The 11,383-nt window shown below is 33.8% G+C and overlaps 1 non-coding gene across 1 annotated transcript; it reads right to left on the bottom strand.

The window, feature by feature from the left end:
• Positions 1-9,678: 9,678 nt before the first annotated feature.
• On the bottom strand, positions 9,679-9,785 carry LOC139886813 (small nucleolar RNA R71). The gene has a single exon (XR_011772676.1). It is a non-coding gene; the product is annotated as a small nucleolar RNA R71 (small nucleolar RNA).
• Positions 9,786-11,383: the final 1,598 nt, after the last annotated feature.

Below are 11,383 nucleotides of genomic sequence, written 5' to 3' on the forward strand. Positions count from 1 at the left end.
GCACGAGCAGTCAGCTTCTCAATTATACTTTGACCGATGACACAGTCTTCTTTTTCTTCAGAAATCTTGGCCATGTTAGCTTTAGGTTATTGATCATCAACATTCAACTTGATAGACCAATCATCATCGTCTCCATGAATGACAACTAAAGCTTTGTTCGGACCCTCAGCTGTATCAGCTTCATTTACTTTATCAGTAATGTAAATCTCACGCTTTGTAGATTGACTCTAAGAACTGTAGTTCTGATTCTTGAACAGTTTACGATTACCCTGCTTCTTCTGTTTTGTGCACTGTCTTGAAAAATGACCTAATTCTCCACAGTTGTAACAAGTAACAGAATTCATATCAAAACCCAGTTTTGTATCTTTGGTCAGACTGATTGGTTTTCCAGTTCGCTCTTCGTAATCTCTAGCTCATCTCACAAGATTTGTCATACCCCACATAATATCCATCTTTTCTGCTTCATCTTTATCAAGCTGATGATAATCTTCTGTTGTTAGATGAATGTTACCCACACGACCATCAAGATAGCTGTCATAAGAGTTAACAAGGCTTGATAGCAAAGCTATATCCTCACTTATTTTTTCTTTCCCAGCTTTCCTCATGTTTTCAATCTTAAATGCAGAAAGAACATCTGATGCAGTCGGTGTAGATGACTCTGTAGTATTGGTAGTAGGCTGTGATTGAGTATTGAGAGAACATGGTGTAACTTGTGGTGGATACGAAGTTTGATGAATAGGTGCACTGCTTACATTCAAACCATACATATTCTGATTGTTCGTAGCAAAAGCTTTTTGAAATGGTGCATGAGCCGACTTAGGCGGCGTATAACCATTTGGACAATACATTTTCGTGTCTTGAACTTGTTTAGACCTCTTGACTTTGTTTAACAACTCTAGTTCTTCTTCCTGAAGTCTTGTAATAAACGAGTTCACTATAGCAGTAGCTAATTCTCCACTGGTCTTCATAGTTAATACGAAACCATTCCATTCTAATGGTAATGCTCCAGCTAGACATGTTACTTTGTCTTTCTCTTCAATGGTTACATCATGCTTGTGTATTTCAGCTAGCAAATGACGATATCTTTCAACCAATTCTGTAATAGACTCTCCAACTTGCCAGTGAAAACGATCAAACTCAGCTTTCAGTTCTAACCCTTTTCTTGTTCTGTAAGATGAATTCCCTTCATTGAAGGTACGAAGTGCTTCCCATATCTTGAACGAATTATCGTGACACAGAAATTGATGGAAAATCAGACCATCAAGAGCACTTGTCAAGTTACAGTACATCTTCTTTTCCAAGTTATACTCATCACATTCTTCCGAAGGAATATTATGTAATGTATACAGGTCATTTATCACAGGTGAATGTGGCCATTGAAATTCGGTTTCAATGTACTTCTAAAGTTTCGTGTCCTGACCATCAGACCATATCTTAAATCTCGACTTCCAAGTAGAATAATTATCCATATTCATTAACCTTGGGCATTTCGTACCACTTCCTGATTCACTCTCAGCAAAAAGTAATCGTTGAGTCATATTCGTAATGCTCTGAACTAACGGTGCAGCCAACGCATAGTCGTTTGAATTAAACATCTTCAAAACTTTACCAAAGGTAAACTGTGCGGTGCAGGATATTAACCGTATGTGTGATAGTATCAACCGTACGTGTCACAGTTTCAAGCGTACGTGTCACAACTTAACCAAAAGAACCTGTCACAAAGTCTCAAACGTGCGAGTGAAAATCACCCGTGTGATTACTCGTACTTGTCACTGTCAATCGCGTGATCACTCGTGTGATCAGACTGTAGTCAATTAACCTCAAAAGGTTATGCTAACCCGTGCGTGTGAGTTAACGAGTGACAGTCAACCGTGTGGTCAACCGCGCGTGTGATCAAAAATGTTGACCCACTCGTGTGAACTGCTGTTCAGCTCAAATCACCCAAAAACCCTAGAAATTGATACTAAACCTCAATTTCTTTGTCCAATAGCTGGATTAGCACTAAACTAACATAAACACACTCTCTAGAAACAATTACACACGTAAAAATGATTCTTTTTTGATTAAAATCACTTTTAACTCAAAAAACCCAAATAATAAACTCATTAATCACCAAAAATCACTAGATGATGTTGAAATCACAACCAATGCTCTGATACCAATGATGAAACATGACTAGGAACTTCGAAATCAATAGGTTTAATTCACATAAAGGCGGAATTAGTGAATCAAACCATAACTAGTTAATATGAGGAGCTTTTTGGGATTAAATTAGTCAAACCACAACAAGGGTGTGATTAGATTAATGCCTAGAGCTATTATTCACTACCAGGAGTGATTTGGGTTGAGAGAGAATCGGATTAGGGTTTTACCAGATCTGAGTAGTGTGTGTGAGAGAGGCTTAACCTAAAATGAAGAACATAACACTTATATACCTCTGCTGTTGACTCACCCGTACGCGTCATCCATCACACGTACGAGTTGGCTTCATCAGCTGTACGGGTGATCACACACTCGTGTCATCTCATTTAGGTTATAATTGTGACTTAGCTCAGCATCAACCGTGCGTATGAGCCTGTCAGCCGTACAAGTGAGACTTCACTCGCACGTCTGACTAAGTCTAACATAGTCAAACATCCATATCGCGTTCCTATAGTACCTGTAACCGCATACAAACACATATAGGATAATAACGAGCGATCATGGTATCCCATAAATTGAAGTACCTGCAATGGACGTAGGTTAGATGTCTAGGGACTTACATAAAATGCATCAACACCTAGAAACTCTCGAAACCAAAGTCATAGACTAACACATATATGTGTCAGCTCCTTTAGCATTTATTACCAAAAATAACTTTGCAATCCCTTCCAAAGTAGTCAGTTTTGTCACAGCTCCAGCAAGTCAACTTCGACTTTTCAGTCGAGACAGTCTTATTATAACTTTGATATATACGTTGCCCTTTCACCATCGTTACCGGGAAACCTTTTACATTTCACCATATTAACAGAAAACGTATCAACAACTTCATTACCCTTTGACTTAAGCCTCTCCGAAAAATCACTATACTTAATCAATGAAACCCAATCATGTACCCATCTGCATCTTGTAACGGTAGTTGCCATACTAAAAAGCTTGAATCATTATTCTCGAATTTCGCAGCAATTCTACGCCAACAGTTATATATATATATATATACATATAACGTCTATCTCCTAGACTTATATACTTCGAATGTGAAGTTTCTAAAAAACACCCTAAACTGCGAACTAGTACTCCGAAATTTAAAAAAAAATTGCTGATGAAGCAGCAAAACTGTAAACGACTTAACAATCAAAAGTTTGATGATAAAGAATAGTGTATTGGCAAAGCTCAGAAAAAGAGAAGGTTTAGAACTGAAAAATGGATTGAGCAAACCACGAAGGAGGTTGTGGACAAATCACAAAGACTAAACCTGCCTTCGAAGAATCCAAATGATTCAGTGTCTACTGAAGTCATTAACGAATACCTTTCTCCTGACTCTAAACCATTGCTAACAAATATTCTTCATCACTTTTCGATATTAGAGATTCTAAGATATCATCGTATCTTTCATTATAAATATCCTCGATATTTCTGAAGATATTTTCATAACTATTTTTATCTGAAGCAATTTATCTCTTCGCGCTATCTGCGTTACATCATAAAAGAAGCTGTTTTAGTTTCTAAATTCTGAAACCTTCGAAGTTAAAGTATGAATGTTTTTGAAGTAGTGTGGGGAACTGAAGCATGAGTTAGTATAAGATAATGACACTTGATCAATGTGATTATATTACAGTAAGTCATGCTGAGTTTTCAATGGAACATGATGATTCACAGATCATACCGTCATCATGTGCCATGTTACACGACTCTTACATTCTACCTAATCTCCAATCATATTAAGAACATATCCTCTTAATAGTTCTACTTTTCCGGATATTCTGGTAATTTGAAAAATCAAGATCGTGCCATTACAATTTTCCTTCTTAGAACATTAACTATGTTCATTCTGAAATTCATATCTACGAATTCTGGACCATTACATGCGGTGCTTAATGGCAAGAAGAGAAAACAAAAGAATGAAACTCCGAAATAGAAATTGGAGTATAAATCGCAGCAAATATAAGGGAAGATATAAAACTCAACAACAACCCAGAAATTATAAACCGTATATATCGATGCATATGGCAATATAAAGACACGGGAGGATTAAAAACACTATAAAACCAAGAGTATAGTAGAAGTAAATAGATTCTTTCGGCGATAAATGAAAAAGAAGAATGAAAGATATGAAAGTTAGGAGTATATCAAGAATCAGAACTAGATGGAGCATATTGATGAATGCTTTAAAGTATGAATTGAGGGAGGAAGAATAGAAGGTGTGAGCTATTGAAATAAGGAAACGAAAAGAGTGGATTTATAGTGAAATAGCATACAGAGCAATCGAGACAGATCATTGCAATTAACCGAAGAGGATTCTAATTTCCTTAATTACCGAAAAATCAAATCTTATTACGAAGATTTTCTCAAAATCCCGTGAACTCCGAAAATCAATCCTATCTGCGTCAAAAGATATGATGAATCTACACTTACTCATTTCACTCTTTTGCGATAGCTTCACTCGTACTCTTCACATAAACAAATTGTTTTATCCATATTACTTAATAACAATAAAACTCTAATTTTCAACTCATAAGAGTCATGAAAACATACATATTGTCAGCCATGACCATCTCAATCAAATTTCGGGATGAAATTTCTTTAACGGGTAGGTACTGTGACAACCCGAAAATTTCCGATCAAATTTAAAATTTATCTTTATATTATTCCGACACGATAAGCAAAGTCTGTTAAGTTAAATTTTAAACATTTTGAACCATGTTCATGTATTCATTTAACCTCGACCAGATTCCAATGATTCACGAACATTTATGTGTATATAAATATGTATATATAATATATAGTTATATTAATGTATAATACTTTACATGAACGTATTTGTTTCAATATAAGTTTATTATATTTATCGACGAGATTAAAAGATAATTTCAAATGATTGAATTATCTGATACATTGAATTATGATTACGGATCTCTATTGTGAGGTCCACGTTGATTTGAGAAATCGTTCCTTTTTAACGGTATTCAGAATAATTGGTAAAGTGATCTACATATGAAAACAAAGTGTCAAATAACGAGAATTAGACAAAGTTAGTGGAAGACTAAATTACATATTAATCAATTAATTTAGTTTCAAATGTACAAAAATGTTTTTCGCTATAATGGAACTTGATTATTTAAAATGTCTTTGATTAATTAACGTGAGTTGGAATATTGGTTGTTAAATATATAAATAACTTGCAACTTGTATTTAAAACGTGTTTATGTATATTAGATATATTTGATTTCAAATTAATTAAGTAAACGATTGTAACACTCGCTTATTGATTCGATTGATATTTAGATATGTCAATTAGTACGTTATGAAGTTAAAATAAACGCTTGATAATGCTAAAAACCAACATATATTTCATAGTATTATCCCTCAAGAAAGACAAGCTTTTAGTTGCAATTGTTCTATTTACAAGTGATATTCGTTTAAATAATAAAAGGTGAAGACAAAAGACAGATTCTACGAATTGAAGACGCAAACGACCAAAAAGCTCAAAAGTATAAAGTACAATCAAAGAGGTTTCAATTATTGATAAGAAACGTCTCAGAATTACAAGAGTACAAGATTCAAAATGCAAAGTATAAGATATTAAATTGTACGCAAGGACGTTCGAAAATCCGGAACCGGGACCAGAGTCAACTCTCAACGCTCGACGCAACGGACTAAAAATTACAAGTCAACGGAGTACAAGAATATAATATAATATATATAATTAAATCTAATTATATATATTATATTATATAATAAATAAATAAGCAGCCCATGTTTTTAAAGACTTTTGAGTCTCCCCAGCTGGCCATGCGATCGCATGGCCTTGAAGGGCAAAGCTCATGCGATCGCATGAGCTTTTTTTCCAGCCCACATGCCTATAAAAATCGAGCTTTGGTGCATCAAATATCATATATCAATCTCTCTATCTAAACGTATATATATATATATATATATATATATATATATATATATATATATATATATATTTTAATTTTAAATTCTAATAATAAGGGTATGTTAGCGAATGTTGTAAGGGTGTAAGTAGAAATTCTGTCTGTGTAACGCTACGCTATTTTTAATCATTGTAAGTTATGTTCAACCTTTTTACATTAATGTCTCGTAGCTAAATTATTATTATGCTTATTTAAAATGAAGTAATCATGATGTTGGGCTAAATACTAAAATTGGGTAGTTGGGCTTTGTACCATAATTGGGGTTTGGACAAAAGAACGACACTTGTGAAAATTAGACTATGGGCTATTAGTGGGCTTTATATTTGTTTAACTAAATGATAGTTTGTTAATTTTAATATAAAGATTTACAATTGGACTTCCCTATAAATAACCATATACACTCGATCGGACACGATGGGCGGGATATTTATATGTACGAATAATTGTTCATTTAACCGGACACGGGAATGGATTAATAGTCTATGGAATTATTAAAACAGGGGTGAAATTATGTACAAGGACACTTGGCATAATTAATAACAAAGTATTAAAACCTTGGGTTACACGCAGTCGATATCCTGGTGTAATTATTAAACAAAGTATTAAAACCTTGTTACAGTTTAAGTCCCCAATTAGTTGGAATATTTGACTTCGGATATAAGGATAATTTGACGAGGATACTCGCACTTTATATTTATGACTGATGGACTGTTATGGACAAAAACCAGACGGACATTTTAAATAATCTAGGACAAAGGACAATTAACCCATGGGCATAAAACTAAAATCAACACGTCAAACATCATGATTACGGAAGTTTAAATAAGCATAATTCCTTTATTTTCATATTTAATTGCACTTCTAATTATCGCACTTTTATTTATTGTCATTGTATTTAATTGCACTTTTAATTTTCGTACTTTTTAATTATTGCAAGTTTATTTTATCGCACTTTTATTTATCGTAATTTCATTATCATTATTTACTTTACGCTTTAAATTAAGTCTTTTATTTATTTAATATTTTACATTAGGTTTTAACTGCGACTAAAGTTTTAAAAATCGACAAACCGGTCATTAAACGGTAAAAACCCCCATTTATAATAATAATATTACTTATATATATTTTTATTTTTATAAATTAAAACTAATATAGTGTTAAGCTTTGTTTAAAAGATTTTCCCTGTGGAACGAATCGGACTTACTAAAAACTACACTACTGTACGATTAGGTACACTGCCTATAAGTGTTGTAGCAAGGTTTAGGTATATCCATTCTATAAATAAATAAATATCTTGTGTAAAATTGTATCGTATTTAATAGTATTTCGTTGTAAAAATAAAGCTATTTCATATACACCTCGCATAACATCAAGTATTTTTGGCGCCGCTTTCGGGGAACAAATCTAGCTTAAAAGCCGGAAATGCAACGCTATATATAAAAAAAAAATTATTTTTAAGTTTACTTTTATAAAAAAAAATACGCTTTTATAAAAATACGTTTTAAATATTCTAAAATATAAAAATAAAAACAAAAATATAAATATTTTTAAGAGTTTGTTAAATATGTTAGTTTTATAAAGTTTCTTTATTTCTATTTTTAGTTTGTAAAAATATAAGTTTTATTTAATTTATATAAATATATTATATATATATTTTAGCAAAACAGAAAAAAAAATATAAATAAATTCGAGTCCAGTACTGTAGCAGCCCAGTCACTGGCCCGAAACCCTTGTCCATGCGATCGCATGGACGGAATCGCATGAGCCCTGCTGACACGCCAGTTAACCCTAAAAACTGCAATCATTACGGGTTATTATTATTAATTATAATTAATAATTAATTTAAAACCCTAATTAGGTTTTACTTATTTTATTATTTAAGTTTTAGTTTTTGTATTTAATTTGTTTTATATTTAGTTTAATTAGTTTAAATAATTTATAAAATTAATAGTTTTATAAAATAAAAAATATAAAAATAATATTTTTATAAAAATTGTACTTTTTACAACTTTTAGTATATTTTAATATTTTGTACCTTTTAATTGTTTTAGCGTAATATTTGTATTTTTCACTTATATTTAGTTTTTAGACATAGTTTTTGCCATAGTTATTTTTATTTCTAGATTTTTAGGCTTTGCCGTAAAATCCCTTAAGTGCTTTTTCTTTAGACTAAGATTTAGGTGCTTTAGAATTTTGCGACGTCTTTCTAAGTTTTAATACCTTTTTAAGATATTGTCATTTGGGATATAGTTTTACTTGTAAGCTTTAATATTTTTAGACGCAACTTTTAATTCTTAGTTTTTAGTTCCTTTTTAAGTTTCAACACGCTACTTTCTTATTTTTATTTTTCAACGCCTTTTACCTATGTATCAATTATCACTCCAATTAGTAATCTCAATTTGCAATTTTAATTTTAAGTTAGTGATAATAATAAGGTTGGGTTAGTTGAGTGTTTTAAAGTTTTATAAGTCACTCTTTTTCTTTCTTATTTCTCCAATTTTAATACCGACGCGCTCTTTTTCTTTCTTATTTCTCGCCATTCTAGTTTAGGACTTAGAATTTTCTACTTCTTCTCTAAATTTCTTTAAATTACGAAAAATTATTTTAAGCGGTTAAATTGATAGACATCAAAATTTTCTGGTTCGTAGTAATAGTTGGATTTATACATGGACCGGGTTATTGGAGCCAAACAGTACTCAATTATATTGAGACCAAACGAATCCTGCCCCTCTGCTGCATCTTTTGGCTATTCGAAACGTGGGCAAAATTAGAAAAGTCTATTAATTGGATAACTTATATAATTTTTCTTTCTTTTTAAAAACTAATAGGATATTCAGTGAATGCACTGAGCAAAACGTTCACCACCTTTTGTACGTTCACCACCGGAAACTCGATCAAGACATCTAGCAAACATTGTCGCCGTTGATTTTTCTTTAGAATCGTCATCCAGTCGACCAAGTACTCCAATTCAAATTTCCGATAATCCATTTTTTGAACCCGACCTCACAATTGAGAATCCGGAGAATATCAGGGACAATTCATAGATCCTGAACTATTAATCTTTCCTCTGGAACCACCAATCATTCAAACAGAGATTGTTGAGGAACGAACCATTAAATCAGAATCCTCTAGTGATTCAGATTCAACAAATTCAATCATGGAGAATCTGGAACCTTTAAGTATGGAAGACCGAATGAGAGCTAAACGCACTGGCCAAGGTCACGCAATTACTCATCCAGACATTAATGCGCCAGATTATGAAATCAAAGGACAAATTCTACATATGGTGACTAATCAATGCCAATTTAGTGGTGCGCCGAAGGAAGATCCAAATGAACATCTTCGTACATTTAATAGAATCTGCACTTTATTTAAAATAATAGAAGTTGAAGATGAACAGATATATCTCATGTTATTTCCCTGGACTTTAAAGGGAGAAGCCAAAGATTGGTTAGAATCGTTACCTGAAGGGGCGATTGATACATGGGACGTTTTAGTTGAAAAATTTCTTAAACAATTCTTTCCAGCATCTAAAGCCGTAAGACTTCAAGGAGAAATTGTTACTTTCACACAGAAGCCAAATGAAACTCTATATGAGGCATGGACCAGATTTGAAAAGTTATTGAGAGAATGTCCGCAACATGGTTTAGACACCTGTCAAATAGTACAAATATTTTACCAAGGATGCGACATCACTATAAGGAAAGACATCGATATAGCAGCTGGTGGTTCTATTATGAAGAAAACCAAAACTGATGCTTACAAAATTATTGATAACACTGCTTCCCACTCACATGAGTGGCACCAAGAAAAAGATATCGTTAGATCATCTAAAGCAGCTAGAGCCGATTCTAGCCATGACTTAGATTCCATTTCTGCAAAGATAGATGCTGTCGAGAGGCGAATGGAAAAGATGACCAAAGATATACACTCAATTGTAAGATCCTGTTTTCTTTTTGGGTTTGGACGCCGTCCAAACATTTGGGACGCCGTCCCAATTTGAAGACCTGGACGCCGTCCAGAATGGCTGGCAGGCATGTCTTTTTGCTATTAATTATTTTAGATGGGTATTTTGGTAATTTCACTTCTTGGACGAATTTTAAAGCCCTAGATCAGTTTTGGGAGTCTCATTACTCCATTCACAACCACCAAACATCATCTACTTTAATTCTAGAGAGAGAGTGCTCTTAAGTGTGAGAAAGCTCAAATAGGAGAGGAAGAAGCTTGTTTCGGGTTCTAGCTCGAGCATTGAAGTTGTTCATCTCCTCGTTAGCTTCGTTTTGATTGTGGTGGTAAGCCCTAAAATTGATTTCTCTAGTAAATATGTTTAAGGGTTAGGGTTTGGGTTAATGTTGTACATAAAACCCATGTATGAGTGATTTGGGGGTTTTGGGTAAGTTTGGGTCATGAAGACCCAAATGGTGACTAACCTAGGGTTTTGAAAGGGTAAATGGTGTAAATGGGTCTTAAAGACCTAAGTAAATACTAATACACTTATAGTTAATGTTAGTGGGTGTGATTTGGGTTGTGGGTGACCCAAATGGGTGTGTTGACCTAGAAATGGGTCAAATGGGTCTTTGATGACCTAGGTTGTCTTGCATGTATGAAAACGAGTTAACTTTGTGGTTAAAAGTGTGTTAAGACCTTAATTGGCTAAAGTTAGGGTTTTTGGTGAAGTTAACCCATTATTAGGGTTAAAGGTGCAAAATGGGTCGGGATTGCACTTAGGGTCAAAAGACTCTAGATTGTTAAGTGAGTTGCTTGACCGACTTGAGTTGTGAATTGATTATGTGCTAAAATATAATAGGTACGTTACATTGACGTTGCAAGTTCGGTTATCTTACACGAAGACTTTGAGGTGAGTGGAATAATTATATGCGTATGTATATAATGTATCTATTTGTTGTAGCGTGAAACGGGTAGTGTCGAGGTGCTAAGACACCATGTTTCACGTGAAGAGTGTAGCATCGAGGTGTTAAGATGCCACTCGGGTGTAGCATCGAGGTGTTAAGATGCCACCTAGGAGTGTAGTGTCGAGGTGTTAAGACACCACTCCGTAAAATAATGAGTGATGCATCGAGGTGTTAAGATGCCACTCGGGGTGATGTGCCGAGGTGTTAAGGTGCCACCCTAGGGGTTAGTGGTGCGAGGTGTTAAGTGCCCTAACGGATGTTACGAACACCGATGGCGTTTTCGCGAGCGCCGTTCCCTTGTACTATTGGTTAACCATGGTTATTTGTGTTGTA

This window comes from Rutidosis leptorrhynchoides, chromosome 1 (assembly GCF_046630445.1).
Source record: "Rutidosis leptorrhynchoides isolate AG116_Rl617_1_P2 chromosome 1, CSIRO_AGI_Rlap_v1, whole genome shotgun sequence".
In the NCBI taxonomy this organism is placed as follows: Eukaryota; Viridiplantae; Streptophyta; class Magnoliopsida; order Asterales; family Asteraceae; genus Rutidosis; species Rutidosis leptorrhynchoides.